Below are 23,259 nucleotides of genomic sequence, written 5' to 3'. Positions count from 1 at the left end.
CCGTTCACAGGTGAGAAACAAAGTACCTGACAGCCAGCCAGACAGTAGGGGATCCGGGACCCCCACCCAGCTTTCATTCATTCCGCATGGGAGCACCTGCTAGGAGCCAGGCACCGTGCTGAGGGCTAGGGGACGATGAGACAGGTGTGGCCCTGCCCTCTTGCAGCTCTCATCAGGGACATGGACGTGGGCAGGAAAACAAAGGCCAAGGGTCAGAGCGTCAGGAGATGGGAGGTGCAGGGTCCACAGGAGCTGACACTTGGAGTCCTCTGCTCTGGGGGTCTGGGGAGACATCCCTGGGGTGGGGGGTGCTGCAACTGAGTCTGAAGGATGAGGAGCTAACGAGGTCAGAGCTGCCCAAGTGTGGGGCACACCTCCCTCGGGCGCTCAAGCTTATTTTAGACCAGAAGTTCTAAACCTCAGCACTATTGACATCCGGGGCCAGATAACGCTTTGCCGTGGGGGTGGGATGGCCAGCCGCACCCCCGGCCTCTGCCCTTCCATCAGATGCCAGGAACATTCGCCTGCCCCCTCCCCCAAGTGCCGGCAACCAAAAACATTCCCAGACCTTACCAAGTGTCCCTGGTGGCGGGGTGGGGGATGGGGAGAGGGCAGAGTCGCCCCAGGGGGAGACCACGGGTTTAGATGCTACGCAAACCTTTTGACAGTGGTAATGTTTTTATTTTTGCGGTTTTACAGTCCCCTTCTATTTATTGCAAGTGTACCGGCTTTTCATTTCCGGCCGTGATCTGAAGCTTCCTTTCTGAATACATTTAAGTTTGACACAAAAAAAGTGAGTGATTGAGGAAGAAAAACGGCGGTGGAATGGCGGCCTGTGGATGTGGATGTGGCGGTCGTGGAGGAAGAGGCAGGGGACAAAGTGTGAGGAGTGCAGGGTCAGGTGAGAGCAGGCTGCGAGGTGCCCAAGGCGGCTGCAGGCTGCGGTGTGGCCCATCAGCTGCACACCCAGGGACAGGCTTAGGAATCTGGGTGTGTGTGGGGAGGGGGGGGGCATTCTAGAGGGCATACACTCTCCCATGGAAGTTCAAGGCCAGCTTTCCTCCAGCCTGCCCACAGATTGTCTCTCTTGGGTTGGGCACCAGAGGAAGGAACTGGCTTAACTTTGGGGCCCCTGTGGCACGAAAGATAAGAATCCTTCAACACTGGAAGCACGCTCTTTGCGGCAAGAAGCTGGCATTAGGGAAGGCACTGGGGGCCCTGAAATCATGGCGGGGGGGGGGGGCACCCACTAGACAGTGACATCTCACCATCCATCTGGGGTATGTGCTCGCGGGGGCCACTGCGCAGGCCCCTCCCTTTGGTTGTTTTCTCTCTTCCAGCCTCTTTTTCTGTTTCCTTCTACCTCTGCCTTGGACTGTTCCTCCCTGTCTGGGTCTCTCTCCCTCTCTCTCCCGGGAATACCTGTACATGCGCCCAAGTTATAGGCAGGAGTACTCACTGTCCTCGGGTGTCACGCAGTGGGCCTCCCCCTCACCTCCCCATCCGGCCCAGGAGGGACCCTGGCCTGCACAGAGTCACTCGTGATGGGTCCGGGGCCCCCGCCTCACGCCTGGTCAGCCTTGAAAACATTCCTCCCGAAGCTCCTCTTCCGTCTGCACTTCCCTCCGGCGACGCTGTGATGCCATCCCATTAGCTTCACTGCCCAGGAAGCCGCCTGGGCACCAGGAAAATGAGCTGAGTGGACGCTTTGCCACAAAACCTCCGGACAGCCCTCCCTTCCCTGGGCGCTTTACAGTGTGCAAAGCACCCGACCATCCCATTCATCCCGCGTCTCATGCTCTCCCTGCCTTATCCCAGGAAGGCTAGGTTTGGCTGCACCGGATCTGACGAGTGAGTGAGTGAAGCTCAGAGAGGGAAAGCAATCCACCCAGGGTAACACAGCACATGCGGGTCCAGGCCCACCCAACTCCAAGTCCAGATGTGTTCACATTCCATCACAGCCTCTCTCTCCCATTCACACCTTCATTCAGCCAACGTTCGGTGAGCACTTGCCGTCTGCCAGGCTCCCCTCACGGTTCAGGAAATGAAGGCGTGTCTAAGACACGCCAGGTCCCTGCCCTCACGGAGCTGACATGCTTACGAAGGAAGATAGAAAAGAAGCACATACACTGAGAATTCAGAGTTTAATAAATGCTTTGAAGGAAATGAGGGCATGAGGAGAAAGTGGTAGGTAGTTTGGCCCAGGAGGATGGGGCTGGCCCTTCTGGGAAGGTGACAGGTAAGGCGAGACCTGGGCCGCAGGTCTGTTCTCAGACTCAGGGCAGGGAGGCCGGAAGTGCGCCGGGAGGAGCCGCTGCGGGGTCTCGAGGACATGGGGCCGGGGGCGCTGTCGGCCCTGCCTCCTTGGAAGCCCAGCCTGTGCCTGTCTTTTCCGGACCCCTGGCTCGGGGGCGCTCACAGAGGGGCACAGATGCCAGTGGCCTGCAGGTGCCTCCCGGCCCACCCCTCTCCTGGGACAGGAGCCAAGATGGAGCCACACGTGGCCAGGTGGCAAGAGGACGAAGCTGGGGTGACGGTGCAGAGGAGCTTGGAGTCGGGTGCTGTCCCCGGGTCACCCTCCGGCCAGCGCTAAGAGCTCCCGCAGGGTTGGTGCCTGGGATTGCCTGAGTCTGAGCGAATCTCAGGGCGCAGGGGGTGCTCACGGAGGACGGTGAGGGGGGGCCCCGGGAGCCCGGGCTGTGTCACGGCATCAATGCCAGGCCCGTACGTGGCTGCCTTGGCTCCTGTCGGCCCTGGCTGAGACCTTCTGCTCGCCCCCTCCGCGCTCATCTCGGGTGGGCGTAGGTGGGCCTGTCTCTCCTCTGAGGAAGGCCCGGGAACCAAGCTCCCAGCAAGGCTCCCTGGGACGCAGGGCAGGGACCAGACCGCAAGGCCCTCAGACCTCAGACTGCCGGGGATCAAGGCTCAGCTGAGTTTGTGAGCTGCTAAGCAAGGGGCGGAGGCAAGTGAGGGGTCGCTCTACGCACACTCCGGGCACAGCCTACAGCCGGGGCTCCTCCCAGTCGGCCCTGCCTGTCCCAGCAAGACTTGGCAATGCAGCCAGAGACTCCTGGCCACAGGCTCAGCTGCCCTGCTCCTGACCCAGGGCTCCCGGGGGTGGGGTCTGCTCACCTTCCCTAGGCCTGGCCCAGCAGTGGCCCTGTGGACCCCACCCTGCCCCCCAAGCTGACAGACACCTCCCCCAACCATACCGCAGTTCCCTCCCTGGATAGCTGACTGTCTCCTAGGGCTCTCGGGAATATACCTTCCCCATCGGCCCACTCCTGTATCCCAGACTAGACCATCTCTCCCATCCCCATATATGGCATGGGCCTCTTCCCCCACCCAGGAGACTGCTCAGACACCGTCACGGTAGGCCGGACAGTGTGGACTCCGGAGTTAGACCGCCTGCGTCCAAATCCTGCCTCTAACACTTACTGACAGTGCGACCCGGGCAATTCTGTTAAATGCTCCGTGCCTCAGTCTCCCCACCTGGTATAGGAAAGAGCCATGAGTTCATAGAACGGCGCCTACAGCAATGTCACTGCTCTACAAGTGTGGGGGCTCCCCTGATCGCGGACATGCCCCACTCCCGCCTGACCCCAGGACACCTGTTGCAGTGCTCCGCCTGCCGGGCCAGACGTCCTTGGACGCTGACACATGCTGGGCAGAGTCTGAGTTCTTCTCATCCTGGGGACCATGCGATCCCACTCCTGCTAGGTCCCCCCACGTTCCCCAGCCCCTCTCCCCCAACCACTCTCAGCTTGTTCCACTCCCCTACCAGACCACGGGGCAGAGGGCCCTCTGTGTCCCAGGTCAATGTAGAATACCTTTACTGATATATCTGCTTGGCCATGACTTGTCCCTGCAAAGGGGGTTCAGGAATGATGTGTGTGTCCTCAGGGAGAAGAATTTGGAGGGGAGCAAGTAACTGGGAAGTGTGGTGGCAATTTGAGAGATTATGTAGGCATGGGGCACCCCAGGCAGGCTTTGAGGAGGGAAGAAGGCCTTGTAGGGCGATGCTTGGGCTACATGGTGACTAATATGAAGCTATTGCCATGCGGTGCTTGACAGGTGCCCGAGGGAGGGATTCTACACGTACCGCCTCATTGATCCTGCTTGGGGACTTTACAAAGGAGAAACTATTACTCTCTCTCTCTAACAGATAAGGAAACGGAGGCTCAAAAAGATTCAGGATGTGTGCGGAGGGTCAACTGGGCTGGCTCCAGAGGGGGCGCCCCTGATTATTTCTCTGCTGCCCCTGGAAGGGCCAGTTCTCCAGATGAAGGATACCAGCCCTGCCTTCCCATGCAAGCTGAACCTCAGGAGAAGAGGTACGACTAAGCATGATGACAAGAAAAATGGGAATGTGGCTGGGGAGGAGGAGGGACTGAGAGCCATCAGTGGCCCAGATGGCGATCCAGACCTTGCCTGCCTTGTCACTGGTTGACTCTTACGTGGTCTCCGCCCTCAAGGGTCTCAGAGCCCGCAGGCCCTGCCAGGACACGTAATGTCACATGAACGGCGTATGGTGTGCTTCTATCCAAAGACAGGAGGGTGAGGAGGGCTGCCCCTCATTCCAGCTTGCTTCCCGGACTCCCAGCACCCCTGCCGAGACACTACTCACCTTCAAGTTCCCAGTATTGGCCTGACAACTGCCAGTCCGCTCTGGACAGCCAGCGATGTCTACCAAGGCCAACCGGCTAGGGAGAGGGCACTGAGCTGGGCTCAGACACACCTGGGTCTGAATCTCAATTCTGCAACTCCCCAGCTGTGTGTCCGTGAACGAGTCACCTCACATCTCCAACCCCCCATTTCCTCACCTGGAGAGTGAAGATAATACCCAGTCACATCCACTCATACAACCACTATCCCTTGAGCACCTACTGTGTCCCAGATATTTTACTAAGTCTTGGGGACACAGAGGAGAGCTGTCCTCATGGAGCTGAGAGTCAAGCGGGGGAAACAGATAATAAAGATGTAATTTCAAGGAAGAAACAGAGTGAGGAGACAGAGTGACTAGAGGAAGCTGCTTCAGATCAGGTCATGGGGGAAGGCCTGAGAAGAGGCTTCAAACGGCAACCTGAAAGATAAGGAGTTGGTCATGAAAAAGCCTGGGAACAGTCCCAAACAGATGGAACAGAGATTGCCGAGGCCTTTGGGTGGGGAGAAGTGGTCGGTGTGGCTGCAGCCTGTGAAGAGGTTTGGGGCGGGGGGGGGGGGCGTTCAGGGAGGTGGGAAAGGACCAGTCGGGGGAGGGGTTGGGGTTTTATTCAGAACACAACAGGAAGCCACTAGAAGCTTTTAAGCATGCAAGTGACACTTCCCCCACTTAGTCATATTATACACAAAAGCAGAGCACACAGGGCATGCTCGGTGAATGTTGGTTGACTCGTAAGCGGTCTCCACCCCAGTGGGTCTCAGAGCCCCCAGGCCTCGCCAGGCCTTGCAAATGTCATGTGGATAGCGTGTGGCTCAGCTTTATGCAGAGGGGGAGCACAAGACGGCCACAGCCTCTCCTTCCAGGCCAGGTGTTCTCCGTGCTCTGCCCTCTGGCAGACTCTGCCAGCCGGCCACCTTCTCAGAGATAAATGGTGGGCAAACGCAAACTCAACTCGTTGTCCCAAAACAGCCATCAGGGAATTTCCAGCACCTGGGAAAAGCACACAGAAGATACCGTTCGTGAGAAGAGTTTTCCAAGCGTGGAGAATTTCCATCAAGGGGAAGTGTCCTCCAAGGGGCTCTTAGACTCCCCAGCCATCTGCAGCGGCAGAGGCCGTCTGGAGGGAGGGGGTGACGGAGGGAAGACGGGAGCCTGGGAAGACAGCACGATCCTTTAATGTGGAACAGCCAGGAGAGGACAGCAGGCCAGGGCAGGGACCAGTGAAGTCAAAGGCATGAAGGACCCTCAGAGGAGGCCGGCAGGAAGGTCAGCTCTTGGGGAGGGAATTTGGCAATGGCTGCAGCTTCCTTTTGACCCAGAAGTTTCACCACTGGGAATTCACCCTCAGACATATTTGCATCTGTGGACAAGGATATTCATTGCCATAGAGGGTTAAAAAACACCCTGAACGTCCACCAGCCAGGGACTAAGTGACGGCAAGAGAAATCTCCATCTCCATCTCTGATCAGACCTCCTCCACCTCTCCCATTCTCTCCTCTCCAGCCACTCTGGCCTCCTTGTCTTCCCTTCAATGTGCCGGGCATGGTCCTACCTCAGGGCCTTTGCACTTGCAACCCCTCTACCTGAGCCATTCTTCCCTCAGATCCCCACTTCTGCGGTAGGCAGCTTCAAAGATGGCCTGGTATGATCTCTGCCTCATTGCGGAACCATTATGGAATCCCCTCCCGCAGAGTATGGGCTGGGCTTGCTGACAGAATACAGATGTGATGGAATGTCGCTTCTGACGTTAGCTGCGAAAAAACACCATGGCTTCCATCTTGGGCTCTCTCTCGCTCTCTTCTTGGCATGTATTCTCTCTCTCTCTCTGTCTCGGATCAGTTGTGCTGGGGGAAGCAGGTGGCCCTGTTGCAAGCGGCCCTTGGGAGAGGCCCAAGTGGCCAGCCCGTGAAACAGAAGCTGCCACAACCACGAGTGTGGGCTTGTATGTGGGTGCCTCGGCCCCAAGCAAGCCCTGGGGTGACCACAGCCCCGGCCCCCAGCTGGACTGCGACCCATGAGAGACTTGGGGCCAGAGCTTCCAACGCATCTGTGCCTAGATCCCTGACCCCATAAAATGGCTGAGTTTGGGGGTAATTTGCTGCACAGCAAGAACGAATTCAATTTCCTCCTCAGATGTTTCTGCTCAAGTGTCTCTTGGCCATAATGGCCTCCCCTAACCACACCCACCACACCCGACGCGTCATTTGCATATTTACCCGTTATCTCTCCCTACCAGCCCAGCAGCTCCTTGGAGCAGAAACGGTGTCATTTTTTTTTTAATTTTTTTTATTAGTTTTCTTTATTTTTGAGAGGCAGAGAGAGCCAGAGCACGTGTGGGGGAGGGGCACACAGAGAGGGAGACACAGAATCGGAAGCAGGCTCCAGGCTCCGAGCCATCAGCACAGAGCCCGATGTGGGGCCTGAACTCACGAACCGCGAGATCCTGCCCTGAGCCGAAGTCGGACGCTCCACCGACCGAGCCACCCAGGCGCCCCGAAACGGTGTCCGTTTTGTTCACTGTTGTGTCTCTAATGCCCCGAGCGGCACCTGGCACATAGAAGGTGCTAAGTAAATGCTAAGCTAATAATCCACAAGTGAAAAAGAAGTGGGTAGATTAAAATATGCTGACCCAAAATGACCCCCGAGGAATATTAAGTGGAAAAAGCAAGGCACAGAAAAGGACAGACAAGAAGCTGGTAGCCGCGGCTGAAGGTTTCACAAGGAGACATTACTTGACCCGGGGCTGGAGGGGAAGGGAAGGCAGGAAGAAGGAGGAACAGGGTTTTAGCAGAATGAGCGGCCTGGGTCTCCTCTGGACCCCGTGAGGGTGCCAGCCCAGGTGCTCTTCTGAGGCGGCCCAGCCCGATCCCACACACGGGGCTCTTGGCCACACACGGCGCCCGTCCAGCAACCTGCTGGGCCCTCCTGCTTCCTCCCCACCTCAATCCTGCTCCTACTCCAGGTCCACCGGGCACCTGACCTTTTATCTTCCTGCTCCCGGCCTGTACCTTGGCACATACTTTCCCGAACTGGATTCATCAAGATTCGTGGGGTGCCTGGGTGGCTCAGTCGGTTGAGTGCCCGACTCTTGGTTTTGGTTCAGGTCATGGTCCCAGGGTCATGGGATCGAGCCCCAAGTCAGGCTCCGCGCTGCGCTTGGAGCCTGCTTGGGATTCTCTCTCTCTCTCTCTCTCTTTCTCTCTCTCTCTGCCCCTCTCCCCCACTCGTGCTCTCTCTCTCTCTCCTCTCTCTAAAAAAGAAATTAAAAAGAATCATCCACAGGCCCCTTTGGCTCGATATCTCCCTGGGAAGTGTCGCCTGCCCCAGCACCACCTGGGATCCAAGCCCTGGCTACTCCGTCTGCTTGACTGGGCTTCTCAGTCCCTGGGGGATTCAGAAACTGCCACAGGGTGGGGAGCGGAGGAGGTACAAGCGGCCTCGCTGGATAAAACATGAACAGCACGGCTTGGCTGCACCCCCCACCCCCACCCGCACCCGTGCTCTAGACACAGGCGGCAAATGTACTTTCGTAGACTCTCCCTCTATGTATCTCTCCAGTTCTGCCTCCCTGTGTCTCTATTCCTTTTCCCCTGTTTCTCTCTGTACGTCTCTCTGTCTTCGCCTCTGTCTCTGTCTGGTTGTCTATGTCTCCATCTATACTATGGTTCTCTGTTTCTGGGTGTCTCATACTTATCCTTCCCTCTCTGTGTCTGGCCTGGCCTGTGCCCCCCCCCCGCCCCCCTTACGTGAACTATATGCATCCCCACTGTAATGCTAAATCGCAGCCGCCATGAAAATCCCCAAACTGCCACCATATTACCAGTTGTGTTACAGTCATCACCCCGAGAGCCAGCCACATACCAGGCACGATGCCAAGCGCTCGGCACAGGCTGACTGCTTAAAATCCTCACAAACCCCCATACGGTAGGTGGGACTCTCACCCCATTTGGGGGAAGGGGTCGCTAAGGCTGAGGGAAAACAGAGGACTTGACCAAAGACACACAGCTGGCGGTGAGGCCAGAATCTGCACCCAGGCAACCTGCCCTTCGTCCACACACATCGTGGCTCCTCACCTTCACCTCTCCATACCCCTGTGGTGGAGCACTTTTCAGGGAGTCTCCAGCCTCCACCCTAAGAATAAGCTCAGGCTGATACATGCAGCTTAGGTGCAGCCCCCCTCCATTCCCTATGGGTGGCCCACCCTGGCCCAGGGGCAAGGGGACAGCTGCTGATGTGAGGGGCAGGAAGGTTTTGCTGTCCCCCCCTCCATGTGCCCCTTCCACCCACAGGCACCCTCTTCGGTCACTGCGAGGCAGGCTCTGTCACACTCCTCTCATGAACGAGCATTGACGAAGGCCAGCTTTGTGCCAGGTACTAAGGCTACAGGAACGACGAGGCAGACCCGATCCTGTCTGAAAGCTCATGCTCCAGCAAGGAGAGTGCCTGGGACATTAGTGCCGTGAAGGGAGTCCCTGGGAATTGAGGGTGGGCCTGGCGCCTGCCCTGATCAGTCAGGCCCGGTGCAGACTAGTGAGCCCTGCCCCGACGAGTTGTCCCAGGAGTCCCTTGGAGCCTCCTTCCCTCCCATTAATGGAGAACTCCGGTCCCTACACTCGACCCTCACCCAGCTACTCCCCACCCTCCCCCCACCGTGTGTAAGAGACTCCAGAGCACAGCCTTTTCTTCTACAACAGGGCTTTGGTCTCAGTTTCCCTGCTTAGTTCCCCGCCCAACCGACTTCCCTGGGTTTGCACCCTATGCCTGTATAGTCCCCAGCCGGCTGAAGTCCTGACCACTGGGGAGAGGACAGACCAGGCTCCTCCTAAGGATCTCCAACTGCCCTGCCCACTTAGTGTCTACCTAAGGCCACACCCCCAGGCCCTGCCCCTTCCCGGCCACACCCCCAGGACACCTTCCTGGCCATGCCCCTCAGACTCCAGCCTTCCCTTGGGCCAGTGCCTGGGCCTCCTCATGTTTCCCCTGACACCAGGCCCCTGAGCGCCCAGCTTCCCTTGCTGTACCCACTCCACTAAGTCATTTAAAACCGCTAGAACTGAGCAGTTCCAGGACTGTGGGTTTTACTTCCAGTTTTTATTAAGCTTATTAAAATTCTCACCTCCTCCTATCCCCCAAAGCCCAATTTCTGCCTGGCCCTGTGCCGGGGGCCAGACTCATTTGTATGAAAGGCCCAGTGGCCTGCATATTCCCCCAACCCGTGCTTCCAAGAGCACGCAGAGGATGTGGCAGAATTTCAATCACCGTGACCAGCCTCAGCAAGGCCAAGGACACAGCCTGCCTCCTCAGCCTCCTGAAGACCCGCTGGCTACTCCCAGCTAACGGATCCTGGGTCCCATCTAGAATCTTCAGACTGCTCTGCAGGCCCTGACTTGCTTCTAACATTCCAACTCATTCCTTCAACAAATATTTATTAAGCGTCCTCTATATGCAAAGCATTGGACCAGCCACTGAGAATACAGCTGTGGATAAGGCATGGCCATTCCCCCAAGGCTAATGAGGAGGACGACATAAATAGAGAAGTAAAATCAATTATTACAAATACTAAAATAGAAAGACAGAAGCTGTATCTAAAACTGGCAGCCCATGGGCTGAATCCAACCTGCAGATGTTGGCTAGAGCTGTAAAAAATGGATATATATATATTTTTTGCCAACATTTAAAAATCTGGAGGATTTCCATTAAAATCTGGGAGTTACGGCTTCTCTTGTACAAGTAGGAAACTCTGGCGACAATGGGTCCACAGTTTCCCTCGGCGACCCTCAGCCGTCTGATCAGACCCGTGCCGTTCAGTTGGAGCCTATGGCCACCAAGCCTCGCAGGCCCCACCGGGCCCATGTGTCCCTGTCCCCTGCCTGTGCCATTCCTGTCCCCTGTGCCATTCCTGCAGTATTCCTACTCTCTCACCCATCTTCCCTACCAGGTCCCTTTTCGACCCCCGAAAGGGACCTGAGGGAGAGAAAGGCCCGCTTTACCTGGGCGTGGGGAAAAGCCTGGAAAAGGAGGTGAGCTTTGAGCTGGGTCTGGCAAGGTCAGCACGTGTTCACCGACAAGGGGCAGCGGGAGGGAGGGAAGGAGGAGACAGGCAGCGGGAGAGGCCCAAGCAAAGTGGGAGGGGCAGAGCAGTGCATTCTGGGCCTCCCACGGCTGCTGAGTTTGGCATCACCTGTTCTCCTGGGGCCCCGGACTCAGGACTGTTCCAGTTCTGCTTCTGATCTGCTGGGACCTGCCACAGACAGGTGAGAATAATGCTACAGGAGAGTGTGGGCCCAGGGGCTTAGGGAACACACAGAGCGCTTGGATGGTTCAGTCGGTTAAGTGTCCTACTCTTGATTTCAGCTCAGGTTGTTGTCCCAAGGTTTGGGAGATCGAGCCCCGCATCGGGCTCCACACTGTAAGCATGGAGCCTGCTTGGGATTCTCTCTCCCTCTCTCTCTGTCCCTCTTCCACTTGTGTGGAACTCTCTCTCAAAATACATAAACTTTAAAAAAAGGACAGGTTTCCAACTGCATCGCCTCTAAGGCACGTTCTAACTCCAGTAACTGGAATTTTTTTTTAACGTTTATTTATTTATTTATTTTTTTATTTTTTTATTTTTTTTTCAACGTTTTATTTTATTTTTGGGACAGAGAGAGACAGAGCATGAACGGGGGAGGGGCAGAGAGAGAGGGAGACACAGAATCGGAAACAGGCTCCAGGCTCTGAGCCATCAGCCCAGAGCCTGACGCGGGGCTCGAACTCACGGACCGCGAGATCGTGACCTGGCTGAAGTCGGACGCTTAACCGACTGCGCCACCCAGGCGCCCCTAACGTTTATTTATTTTTGAGAGAGACAGACAGACGGCACGTGAGGGGGAGGAGCAGAGAGAGAGAGGGAGACACAAAACCCAAGGCAGGCTCCAGGCTCTGAGCTGTCAGCAGAGCCCAATGCAGGGCTCGAACTCCTGAGCCGTGAGATCATGACCTGAGCCGAAGTTGGACCCTTCACAGACTGAGCCACCCAGGCACCCCTGGAATTTTCTTTTTTTAAGTTTCTTACTCTGAAATAATTATTGATTTGCAGGAGATCGCAAAGAACTGTGCAGGAATGTTTCACACACCCTTCCCCCACTATTAACACACAACCCATATGGTCCTAGGGTACAACAGCCAAGTCAAGGAGTTGCCCTTGACCCAATCCATGGAGTTGATTCAGGTTTCCCCAGTTATGCATGCACCTGTGAGTGTGTGTGCGTGTGCACAGCTCTGTGACAATTTTGTCACGTCCGTAGCCTTGCCTACTCACCACTGCAGTCAAGAGACTCGACTGCACCATCACAAGACCCCCTAATGTCACCCCTTTATAGCCCCACCCATCGTTCTGCCACTCCTACTCCTTGGCAACCCCTCGTCTGTTCTCTGTGTCTATAATTATGTTATCGCACAGATGTTACGTGAATGGAATCGTGCAGTATGTATCCTCAGAGATTGGCTCTTTCCCGCTCAACTTAATACCCTTTAGGTCCGTCCCAGTTGTTGTGTGTTATCAGTGACCAGTTCCCTGAAAAAGAATCTTATTGAAGTATAGTTGACATACAATGTTGTATTTGTTTCAGGTGGACAACGTAGTGACTCGACAACTCTATACGTGACTCGTGCTCTCCATGCTGAGTGTTGTCGGTCTCTGTCACTGGAGAGTGTTACTGACTGCATTCCCTGTGCTGTGCTTTCCACCCCCCTGGCTTGTTTTGTCACTAGAAGTTTGTACCTCTTAATCCCTGTCACCTGTTTCACCACCACCCCAGCCACCTCCCCTCTGGCAACTGCCAGTGTGTGCTCTGTATTTAAGTGTCTGTTTGTTTTTGTGTCCATTCATTTGTTTTGTTTTTTAAACTCCTGCATGTCAGTGAACTCACATGGTATTTGACTTTCTCTGACTTATTCGCTTATTCCCTCTAGGTCCATCCACGTTACAAACGGCAAGATCTCATTCCTTTTTTATGGCCGAGTAATATTCCATTGTGTATATACACCACATCTCTATCCACTCATCTATGGCTGGACACTTGGGCTGCCTCCATTTCTTGGCTATCGTAAATAACGCTGCTGTGAGCATAGGGGTGCATATATCTTTTCAAAGTAGTGGTTTTTTTCTTTGTGTGAATCCCAGGAGTGGAATTTCTGGGTTATAGGGTAATTCTATTTTTAATTTTTTGAGGAACCTCCCTGCGGTTTTCCAGAGGAGCTGCACCAGCCTGCATTCGCGCCCACAGTGCACTCCCTTGTCTCCACATCCTCACCAACGCGTGTTATTTCTAGCAGTTGGTTGGTTCCTTTTTGTTGCTGAGTACTATTCCATGGTGTGGATATGCCACGGTTCATTTATTTACTCCTCCACTGAAGGACATTTGGTTAGTTTCCAGCTTGGGGCTCTTACAAATGAAGCTGCTATGAACATTCATGTACAGTTTCCTGCGTGAAAAGAAGTCTTCCTTTTTCTGGGATCAATGCCCAAGAACGCAATTGCTGGGACCATTTTTACTTTTGAGAAGGAACTGCCGAAGTATTTTCCAGAGTGGCTATAGCGTTTCACATTCCTGCCAGCAACGTACAGGCGATCGACTTTCCTGGTAACTGGAATTTTATTTAAAAACAAAACACTACAGTTCTCATGGGGGCTCAATTTTGCTGCAGTCTCAATCTCTCTGAGCAACCCCAGGACGAGGACCTCCCCCACCCCCCATCCTTGGCAGCCTGTTGGCTGGCCACGCCCTGGCGATAAGCCCGCAGAGAGCAGGGCCGGGCCCTGCTCAGATCTGCCCCCCGGATCTAGCACACGCATGGTGCCTAGCAGTTGCTCAGTGGAAGCAAATTAAATCACACACAACAACTAGTGAAGGCAGCAACGACCCACAGCCAGCCAATCAGAGGAGGGCAGAGGCCAGCCCCGGGGTTCGCAGGGCATCGCTTAACTCCCTCTGCCAGAGGCAGCCTAACGGGAACATGCTCAACTCAGCAAGGCCCCCATCAGCAGTCAAGCTTGAACAACACGGGTTTGAACAGCACGGGTTCACTTACAACATGGATTGTTTTTCAATAAGTACAGTACTTTAGATGTATTTTCTCTTTCTTGTGATATTCTCTTTTTTTTTTTTTTTTAATTTTAGAAAGAGAGAGAGAGAGAGAATGAGCAGGGGAGAGGGGCAGAGAGAGAGAGAGAGAGATCCAGAGAACCTTAATGTGGGGCTCAATCCCACAACCCCGGAATCATGACCCAAAGTCAAGAGTCAGATGATCAACCAACTGAGCCACCCAGGCGCCCCACTTAGGGTATTGTTAATTGTATTTTCTTTCCCTGGTTATTTTATTGGAAGAATTAAAAAAAATTTTTTTAACGTTTATTCATTTTTGAGAGACAGAGAGTATTTAAAAAAAATTTTTTTTAACGTTTATTCATTTTTTAATACTTATTTTTTTTTTTTTTAATTTTTTTTTCAACGTTTTTATTTATTTTTGGGACAGAGAGAGACAGAGCATGAACGGGGGAGGGGCAGAGAGAGAGGGAGACACAGAATCGGAAACAGGCTCCAGGCTCTGAGCCATCAGCCCAGAGCCTGACGCGGGGCTCAAACTCACGGACCGCGAGATCGTGACCTGGCTGAAGTCGGACGCTTAACCGACTGCGCCACCCAGGCGCCCCTAACGTTTATTCATTTTTGAGAGACAGAGCACGAGCAGGGGAGGGGCAGAGAGAGGGAGATACAGAATCTGAAGCAGGCTCCAGGATCTGAGCTGTCAGCACAGAGCCTAACACGGGGCTTGAACTCACGAACCGTGAGATCACGACCTGAGCCGAAGTCAGATGCTCAACTGACTGAGCCCCGCAGGGCACCCCAAGAATACAGTATTAATACATATGCCAATATGTATTAATCGATTCTTCATGTTGTCAGTACGGCTTCCTGTCAACAGTAGGCTATTAGTAGTTAAGTTTTGCGAGGGTTAAAAGCTATACATGGATTTTTGACCGCATGGGGAGTCAGTACTCCTAACCCCCATGTTGTTCAAGGGTCACCTGTACACGCAAAAAAAATCTAACTCTTCTTATAAAAAAGCACAGATGTACATAGAATACATAAACAGATATGCGGCACACCTGTGGAGTTAAAATTTCACGGAGGAAGGGAGAATTAGGAAGAAACACTTCTAACAAGGCTCCTAGGAGAGCAGTGATGAAAACAGGGTTGAGAAACACTGCCCTGGAAGCACATCCTCGCCCCTCCGCCTGTGGAGGAGGTCGCTCTGACTGGCCGAGGAGCAGAACAGGACCTTCCAAAAAGGCACTCCTGCCTATCGCACTCCCCTGATCCAGAGGGAGGTCTGAACCGCCAAGCATGCCGTCTCTCCAGCAGCATCTCTCCCCGCATCCCCCATGCTCCAGCTCACGCCGAAGCCGCAGGTGAACTATGGATTCACCCTGTTGGGCCTCCTTGCCTTCGCACCTGCTGTTCCTTCTGCCTGAAATGCCTTTCCCTACTCTTTGCCAATCTCTGTTCGAGGCGTGGCCCACTTGTCACCTCTGCGGGGGTCCCTTCACCTCTCCAAGTGCAGCAGACGACTGCGATGTTCTCCGTGCCTGAGTGGCAGCCCTTAACGCACCCGGTTGCCACTAAGCTGTGTCCTACATGTCCTAGATGGTTCCTCCAACTCGGCTCTGGGTTCCCTGGAGACAGAGGCTGCATCTCACTCACCTGCAGCGTCTCACAGGCATCTCAAATTAGCCTCGAATCTGAGCTCCTGATTCCCGCCCCTACGCCCATCCCTCCTTCCTCCTCCCCAGACTTCACCCCTCCCCCCCTTCATCTCCTTGCCCCTTCTCCCCCCCCACCCCATCCCTCCGAAGTGCGACCCATCAGCACCTCCTGTTGGTTCCACCTTGCAAACATATCCAGTAGCCAACCACCTGTCACACCTCCACCATTGCCGCCCTGGTCTGAGCCACCCGCATCTCTCACCTGGACCATCCCAGTAGCCCTCTCACATCTTCCTTGCTTAAAACCCTCAGCGGCTCCCCACTACCCCACCATAGCAAGCCCCCACGTCTCCTGGCCCCGGGATCCTCAGACAGCCACAAGCCCGCCCCACTTCCCACTTCCCCACCCCCCACCCCCACCAGCACAGTCCCCACCAGCCACTCCAGGTGGCACCTTCCCCGAACCTGCCCTGAAAACCCTTCACTGGCTTCCTCCCTGATGCCCTGGGGAGAAGAGGGAGGCCCTGCCCCCTCCACCTCTGATCTCACACCCCCCTGCCCTTGCTCTCCAGGCTCCTCCCACGGCCACCTCGTCAGGGATTGTCCGCCCTGAGAACTTGCGCCTGCCCGGGGCCCTCCTCCTCGCTGCCCTTCTCCCTGGAACACGCTCTCCAACCCCCTTTACCCCCTCCCCCAACTCAGCCACCGACTAACCACCCCCGGCCTTTACGCCTCAAGAGGGCGCACCCCCTTCTGGGCAAGGTCCCCTGTGACAGCCTTGGGGCTGCTTCTTCCTATCAGTGGCTCCAATACTGCTTAAATCGCCGCCTCCCCCTCTAGACAAAAGCCCCCAGGACAGAGAGCCTGCGGGGTTCTCCCCGCACCTGATGGTGGGGGGGGAGACGCTCAAGGACTATCTGTGGAAGGAAGAAAGGGAGGGAGGGACGGACGGAAGGAGGGAGGCAAAATGAAGGAAGAATGTCTGTCTGCCTCTGTCACCCGTTACCTGACAGCGAGGGCTTTCTCACCTTTCCAACCAGCCTTTAAGGCTTAATTTGATGCGGAGCGTTTCTCCAAGTTTCTGTCTGTCCCAGGGTGAAAGACCCACCTGCGCCCAGGGGAGAGGCTGGCGGTCAGGGCCCACCTCCCCCAGCTCCCAACTGACCAGCCCTGCCCTCTGCCCCCCCCAGCACCACCCGCCACCTGCAGTCACACGGAAGACGATGCCCAGATGCGGAGTCAAAATACATTTGAAACTGAAGTCCCGTGGCCCCAGGAAGCAGAGAGAAGCCAAGGGGAAAGGAAGGAGCCTGGAGGCAGGAGGAAAGAGCAAATCCGAGGGAGGGGCTGGCGCTGGGGCAGGTGGCTGGGTGGTTTCCGCCTCAGGAAACACGAGGGCAAGATATGCACTCTTTTAAGGAACTAAGGATACAGACACGGAGTAATGCCCGTGCAAAGTGCCCCATAAACGGGGCAGGCAGATAGCTTATCATCCGAACCAGAGCGGCCAGGAGGCGGGGTCGCCGATCCTTGGTTCGGTCAGGCACGCACCAGTGCATCCGGGCCCCTGTTCTCACCCGAGAGCCCAACCCTGTTTAACAAGCAAGTACTGAGCACACTCCACGTGTCCACTCGCGCCACTGGCTCTTCCGTGGGTGGTTTCATCTCATTGCTCAGAATCATCCTGGCGCTGCTTTTTCACAGGCGACGCAGGGGTGGAGAATACAGGTAACTTGCCCCAGGCTGCGCAGCGTGATGTGGCTCCGCTGGGGTCGGATCCCGTCTGTCCGGTTCCAGGGCCCACGCTTGCTCTGTGAGCCCAAACTGCAAACCCAAAGGCTCAAGCACCAGCAGCCGTGCTGCGGGGACTCTAGTCGCCTCTGCGGCTCTCACGCGTTCACCAAGGATGAGCTGAGAGGGCCAGGCTTTCGGGTTGCAGCAGTGAAGGAGAGAGACAAGGCCCCCGCTCTCACAGAGCCCACCGTGTAGGGCATGGTCCTCAGCCAGGCAGGACTTCGCCTCCCAAGGAACATTCGGCAGTGTCTGCAGACACCGTGGTTGTCGTGACTTGGGGACGGGGGTGCTACCGGGGCATCCGGCAGGCAGAGACCAAGGATGCTGCTGATCCCACCATGTCCAGGACAGCCCCTGTCATCCCACAACAAAGAATGATCTGGCATGAAACGTTGGGCCGAGGTCGAGAAATCCTGGTCTGGGGAGAAGGGAGGGGTGCCATTAGGAACCAAAAGGGTATATAAGTTCTTGTATCATTCAACAGACATCCACTGAGTGCTGAGTGCATGAGGCAAGCTGTGAACCATGAAGAAAAACAATACAGGAGGGAACAGATAGCAAGGGGGGGGGGGGGGAGGACCCCCTAAGGAGATGACCTTTGAGACGGGCCTGAAGGAGTGAGGGAGCTAGCCAGCAGCCCCGGGGTTGGGCTGGACCAGCTCAGAGTGCGAGGAACAGCCAGGAGGGACTGAAATGCAGGAGAGGAGTTAGTTCGAGAGGAAGGGAGGCAAAGGCTACGCTTTGTAGTCAGGGGAAGGTTCTGGATCTGATTCTACAAATGTAACCTTTGATAAATACCAACCAGAAATGGCAAAAACAGACTTCGTTTTTAAAAAAAAAAAAATCCTGAAAGTGGTCAAATTAGGCTAAGTGAGAAAAGACTTCTATATATTTTTACATCTCTAGAGGGGCTGGAACTTGATCACACGGAGAGCTGTACGTTTGCTGACTATTAACCTCGGGCACACCGCGGTATGCCAACTGATCCTTAAGCAAATGGGTGTGGCTGGATAATACTTTAAGATGTTAATTTGTGTTTTTTCCCCTTGATTCCAATCCCCCTCCCCCCTCCCCCCCTTAGCTTTCCCATCATTCAGAGGCTCTGAACTTCCTTATCCCAGAGGTTTTTTGCAGGAAAGGGGCAGGAAAAACCCATCTGCAAATCCTTCCGTTCCTGGCTTTCATTTCCAGAAGCCTTAATTTACTGAGATTAGGTCAGGGGCCTCTGAGTGGGGAGGTGGAAGGAGAGAAAGAGGGAGCTGTCTTCGCTCTAGTCCTCAGGACGAAAACCAGTTGGTTTCTGTTTTTGGCTGGGGCCAGGGAGGGAGACGAGGGTCTGCAGTGAGGTTCTGTCGGCTGGCACATTTAAAACGTTTTGAGTTAAGGGGCGCCTGGGTGGCTCAGTCGGTTAAGCGGCCGACTTCAGCTCAGGTCATGATCTCGCGGTCCGTGAGTTCGAGCCCCGCGTCGGGCCCTGTGCTGACGGCTCAGAGCCTGGAGCCTGTTTCCGATTCTGTGTCTCCCTCTCTCTTTCTGCCCCTCCCCCATTCATGCTCTGTCTCTCTCTGTCTCAAAAATGAATAAACGTTAAAAAAAAAAATTAAAAAAAAAAACGTTTTGAGTTAAAAAGTTGAAGCTCAGGGTCACCACACGACCCAAACTTTCCTCCCCTAGGAAAGCACACGTCCCCACAAACTTTGGTAAGTGGGAGGTCGTGGCCTCACAGCGGAATGCTCCCAGCTAGCCAAAAGGTGGAAACAACACACAGGGCCATCCACTCCTAAGTGGAGAGGCACGACGTGCTGGGTCTGTGCACCACGGAACGTCGTTCGGCGGCAAAAAGGAACAGAGTGCCCACACCCTGCTGCGACACGGACGAACCATGAGGACCTCACGCCGAGTGAAAGAAGCCAGTCATGAGAGATCACGTATCGTGTAATTTCACTGATCCAGAATGTCTGGGACAGGCAGAGCGATGGAGACAGAAAGTAGACTAGTGTTGCCCACGGCTGGGGGACTTGGAGGCAAGTAAGAAGGGTTTGTGGGTACAGAGGATTTTGCGGGCGGGGGGGGTGATAAAAAGGTTTTAAGACTGGATTATGGCGATGGTTGTGGGAACCCGTTCGACTGTACTCTTCACATGGGTGCGCTTCATGATATACCAATCGTGCCTCAATAAAGCTATTTTAGAAACAACTGAGTTAAAAATCTGATTTTCTCATAAAAAGCCAGATTTGGGCTTTCCCTGGAAGCCAGCCATATTTCTCCGTGGCAACCGTGGGCTGCTGACCCTGTTTGCCACGGTCCTCAGGGTCACTGCTGTAATGCTTCCAGCTGGCTTTACCCATTGCTGTCCCCCACCCTGTCCCTGTGGGACCTGGATTCGGGACGTCTGTTCTGGAGTGATAAGACCACAGGTACTGAAAGTATCAGCCTCGTTCTCCCATCTCCCATCTGGCCCTAGCGACAAAGAACCCCGGGGACCAGAGGGGACGCTGTGCACAGGGCGGCGGCAGCAGCAGCCTGCGTGGACCCGTGCAGTAGTGAAGCACATGGAACTTCACTTACCAGCCCTGTGCCTCAGTTTTCTCAACTGTAATTTAGAAGGTGCCTAGCCCACAGTAGACACTCAATAAACGGCAGCTACCGGGCCTATAATTTCCTGTCTGCGATTTCAAATTCTCTGAAATTCTGAAATCCAAAAGCTTCTTTGTAACTCATTTTAGACACAGAAATCTGACTTGGCCTGAACTCATTCAGCAGGAAGGCCTGACCTGAATGGATGTGAAGCTACTACCTTTATTTATCCCCCTAGCATGAATATTCATGGGCTTTATGCAGAAATATGAATGTGTTTGCTTACAGGGTGCTGCCCAACCCCCCCTGCAGTGTTAGGTAATAGATGGTCTAGGTGTCACGTTACCTTCCCAAATCTGGAAAGTTCTGGATTCTGGGATACTTCTGGCTGGAAGGGTTTCAGACCGGATACTGTGATCAACCACCTCGTGGACACAGGAGGGGTGGGAACAGGGAGCTGGAGAGAGGCATCCCAGACCCTCCAGGACTCCCCACGGAAGCCCTCGGGCCAAGCAGGCCCAGCCCTCCTGCAAGTGCTTAAGGTACTTGTCCCAAATAGGAGGAGACCGTCCAGGCCCCTCTCCGCCTCAAATGTGATCGGTGCCGCCAGTCGGCCCAAACAAAACCCGGCTGCAGGCAGGCGACAACTCAGCTACGGGGTATGGCTTCTAGTTCGCCCACCCAGACCCCTGTTTAATAAAGAATGTGACTGGCCTTCTTCCTCAGTTCTGAGAGGGGAACTCTAAATCCTTGGGATTTCCTGAGTAATTGGAGGGTCTTTGTTATTCACGAGTCATTGGATCACGCCTGAGGTTTTGCTAATGAATGAGAGGACTGAAGATGGGGGCTGGGAGAGAGAGAGACAGAGGGAGGGAGAGAGAGAGAGAGAGAGGTATCCTACCTGTGATCAGAGCATAGGGCTTTCAGCTGGCTCAATACCAACCAATCAATCATGCCTGAGCAATGAGCCCCCAGTAAACACTCAGGCCCCCAGGCTCCAGTGAGCTTCCTGGTTCACGAACAACACTGCTGGGCCACAAGGACGGTGCACTGATTCCACCGAATCAGGTGGGCATGGAGGGTCTGCCTCTGAGGGCCTCCCAGACCCCACCCTGAGAGTCTCTTCCTTTGGCGGGCCCCGACTGCACCCTTTACAATCCTAAATATAGCGCTGCCCTGAGTTCTGTGAGCAGTGCCGGTGGACTAGCACGAGGGGGTTGTGGGAACCCCGAATTCGTCAGCTGGTCAGAAATGAGGCTGGCCTGCGGTAAGGCCGCCTTGGGAGTGACTCTTAAGTAGTGACGGACAGGAGCTAGCTGGCACGTAAAACTAGCTTTCTCACTCGCTGGGTGAACAGTTCCGAGGTCCGTTCTGCACACTCAGAGGGGCCCAGCGGGACAGAACCCCAGGGGCCCACAGCAGCCACCTGCTCATCAACTCTCCCTTTACTGGCTTTCCTCCCTTCCTGTCTTCTTCTCCACTCTCCCGCCGAACTTCCTGGGATCCCCTTCCACATAAACCACCTGCACCCAAATCTCCATCTTGGGATCTGCTTTGAAGGAATCCAGATTAAGACCTCTGCCATTCCTGGGGCTGAGTCCTTTAGCCCCACCGCTGACCTCCTTGACGACCTCCCGGCTTGACAGGCCATTTGGATTTGCAGTCAACCTGTTCGTCTGGGCAACCACTTGTCCACCACTGCGTAATAATCCTGCTTGGCCCATGGCTAAGCCCACGCCATGGGTATGGCTAGGGACCCAGGCCTGGCTAATCGGAGTATTGCATTCTGTCGCATGGAGACTGGTTCAGGAATGAGTCTATGAGCCTGTGGTCCAGTCACGATCCTCCTTGAGGTTTTGTAGGAGCTATTGGAAAGGAGCTCTCTCTACCTCTGGAATCTTACGTGAGCCTGGAGCCGCTCGGGACCATTTTCTCTCCACGTGGACAAAGCCTAGCTGAGAACAAAGTCAGAAAAAAGCAGAGTTTGGAGATATAGATAGATACCTGATGACATGAACACCTGGATGCAGCCATGCCTGAAGCTCAGCCACCTTGTATTTTTCAATTACATGAATCAATAGGGTTCTAACATCACCCTCTTTTCTCTGGTAGCTAATACGATTGGGTTCTTGTCACTTGCAAGCAAAAGGATCCTTCATAATATGGAAAAACTCTTTTCTCTGACTTCGACTCTCTGTATTGTTAGATGCAAAAATACACAAAAGTACTTGCTTCTAGGTTAGGGACAAAAGACCCGGTCTGACCAGAGCAGGGAGACTGAAGAAAGGGGGTTATTAATGTGGGATTCTGTTTTAGCACAGACCCAAGAATTATCAAGAAACTCATCCTAAAATAATAAGTGATGCTTTATGGTAAGAAGTTACAAATCACCCACTAAGAGAAGCTCTAAGGTCCCTAAGCCTCTGTCTGCAATTTCCACCTTGCAGGCCGTGCAGCTGCTCCCTCTTCAATTCATACCTCGCTCTGAAAATGGCTCCTGAAACCCAATTCCAAACAGCAACCTCACCTTGGCCATTTGTTTGTTTTATTGCAAAATCTCCTTCCCTTCTTACTTAACAAAATGCCCCTTCTGGCTTCTGCACGAGCTCTGATTATTTCCCAGAATTGGTCACGTTTCTTTCTGTGCCACCGCAGTTTTTACTAAAAGCCCACAGTTAGCTCGACTGTGCAGGGACTCTCCAAATGACTTTGTGTTTTTCCCAAGTGGATCTGTCTCATTTTTCAGAGGGACTGGGGAAAAACGGACATCTTCCAGCCTGCTCGCACACCCCTTCGGGTGTGTAAGACTCTGGTCACTGGGGAAAGAAACAGGGAGTTCTGTCTTTCCCAGCACCTCTTGGCTGAAGTCGCAGGACTGGGCAAGGGGACGCTGCTAGCTGGAGTCACCCCCCTGTGCTGGAATCGGTCTTGCTCAGTCCCGAGAGCCCGAGAAAAGCTGTGACCCACTGCAGGGTCACATCAAGACGTGCAGGGGCCCCAAGCACTTTTGTCTCCTCCATAAAGGAAATGGTAGGGGCACCTGCGTGGCTCAGTCGGTTGAGCACCCGGCTTCAGCTCAGGTCTGATCTCACGATTCGCAGGTTCGAGGCCCACATTGGGCTCTGTGCTGACAGCTCGGAGCCCGGAGCCTGCTTCGGATTCTGTGTCTCCCTCTCTCTCTGCCCCTCCCCTGCTCACATTCTGTGTCTCTTTCTCTCTCAAGAATAAACATTAAAAAAAAACTTTTTTTTTTAAAGAAATGGTAAAACTTGTATGTTATGACTGCAACAGTAGGAGAACAATTATGATCCGGTCTGGATTCACTCTTACAATTTCATTATTATTACATTAATTTTTTTTTTCTCCCAATTTGAAAAGTAGTCAAAATTAAAACATTTCGTGGGGCCCTAAAAGTACTGTGAGCCCTAGGCCCTGGGCCAGTGGGCCAGCAACCACAGCCCCCACACCCAGGCCTCAG

The 23,259-nt window shown here is 54.3% G+C and overlaps 1 protein-coding gene and 1 long non-coding RNA gene across 5 annotated transcripts in view; one reads left to right on the top strand and one right to left on the bottom strand.

The window, feature by feature from the left end:
• GSG1L (GSG1 like) overlaps positions 1-23,259 on the bottom strand; it is a 206,496-nt gene that overhangs the window by 49,792 nt on the left and 133,445 nt on the right. The gene's annotated exons all lie outside the window — the stretch shown is intronic.
• On the top strand, positions 1,623-14,058 carry LOC147573036 (uncharacterized). Its single transcript, XR_015245603.1, has 3 exons — positions 1,623-4,334; positions 12,617-12,777; positions 12,876-14,058. It is a non-coding gene; the product is annotated as an uncharacterized LOC147573036 (long non-coding RNA).

This window comes from Puma concolor, chromosome E3, assembly GCF_028749965.1.
Source record: "Puma concolor isolate L17-30 chromosome E3, mPumCon1.1.hap2, whole genome shotgun sequence".
Classification (NCBI taxonomy): Eukaryota; Metazoa; Chordata; class Mammalia; order Carnivora; family Felidae; genus Puma; species Puma concolor.
This window is presented reverse-complemented; position numbering and strand designations above follow the sequence as displayed.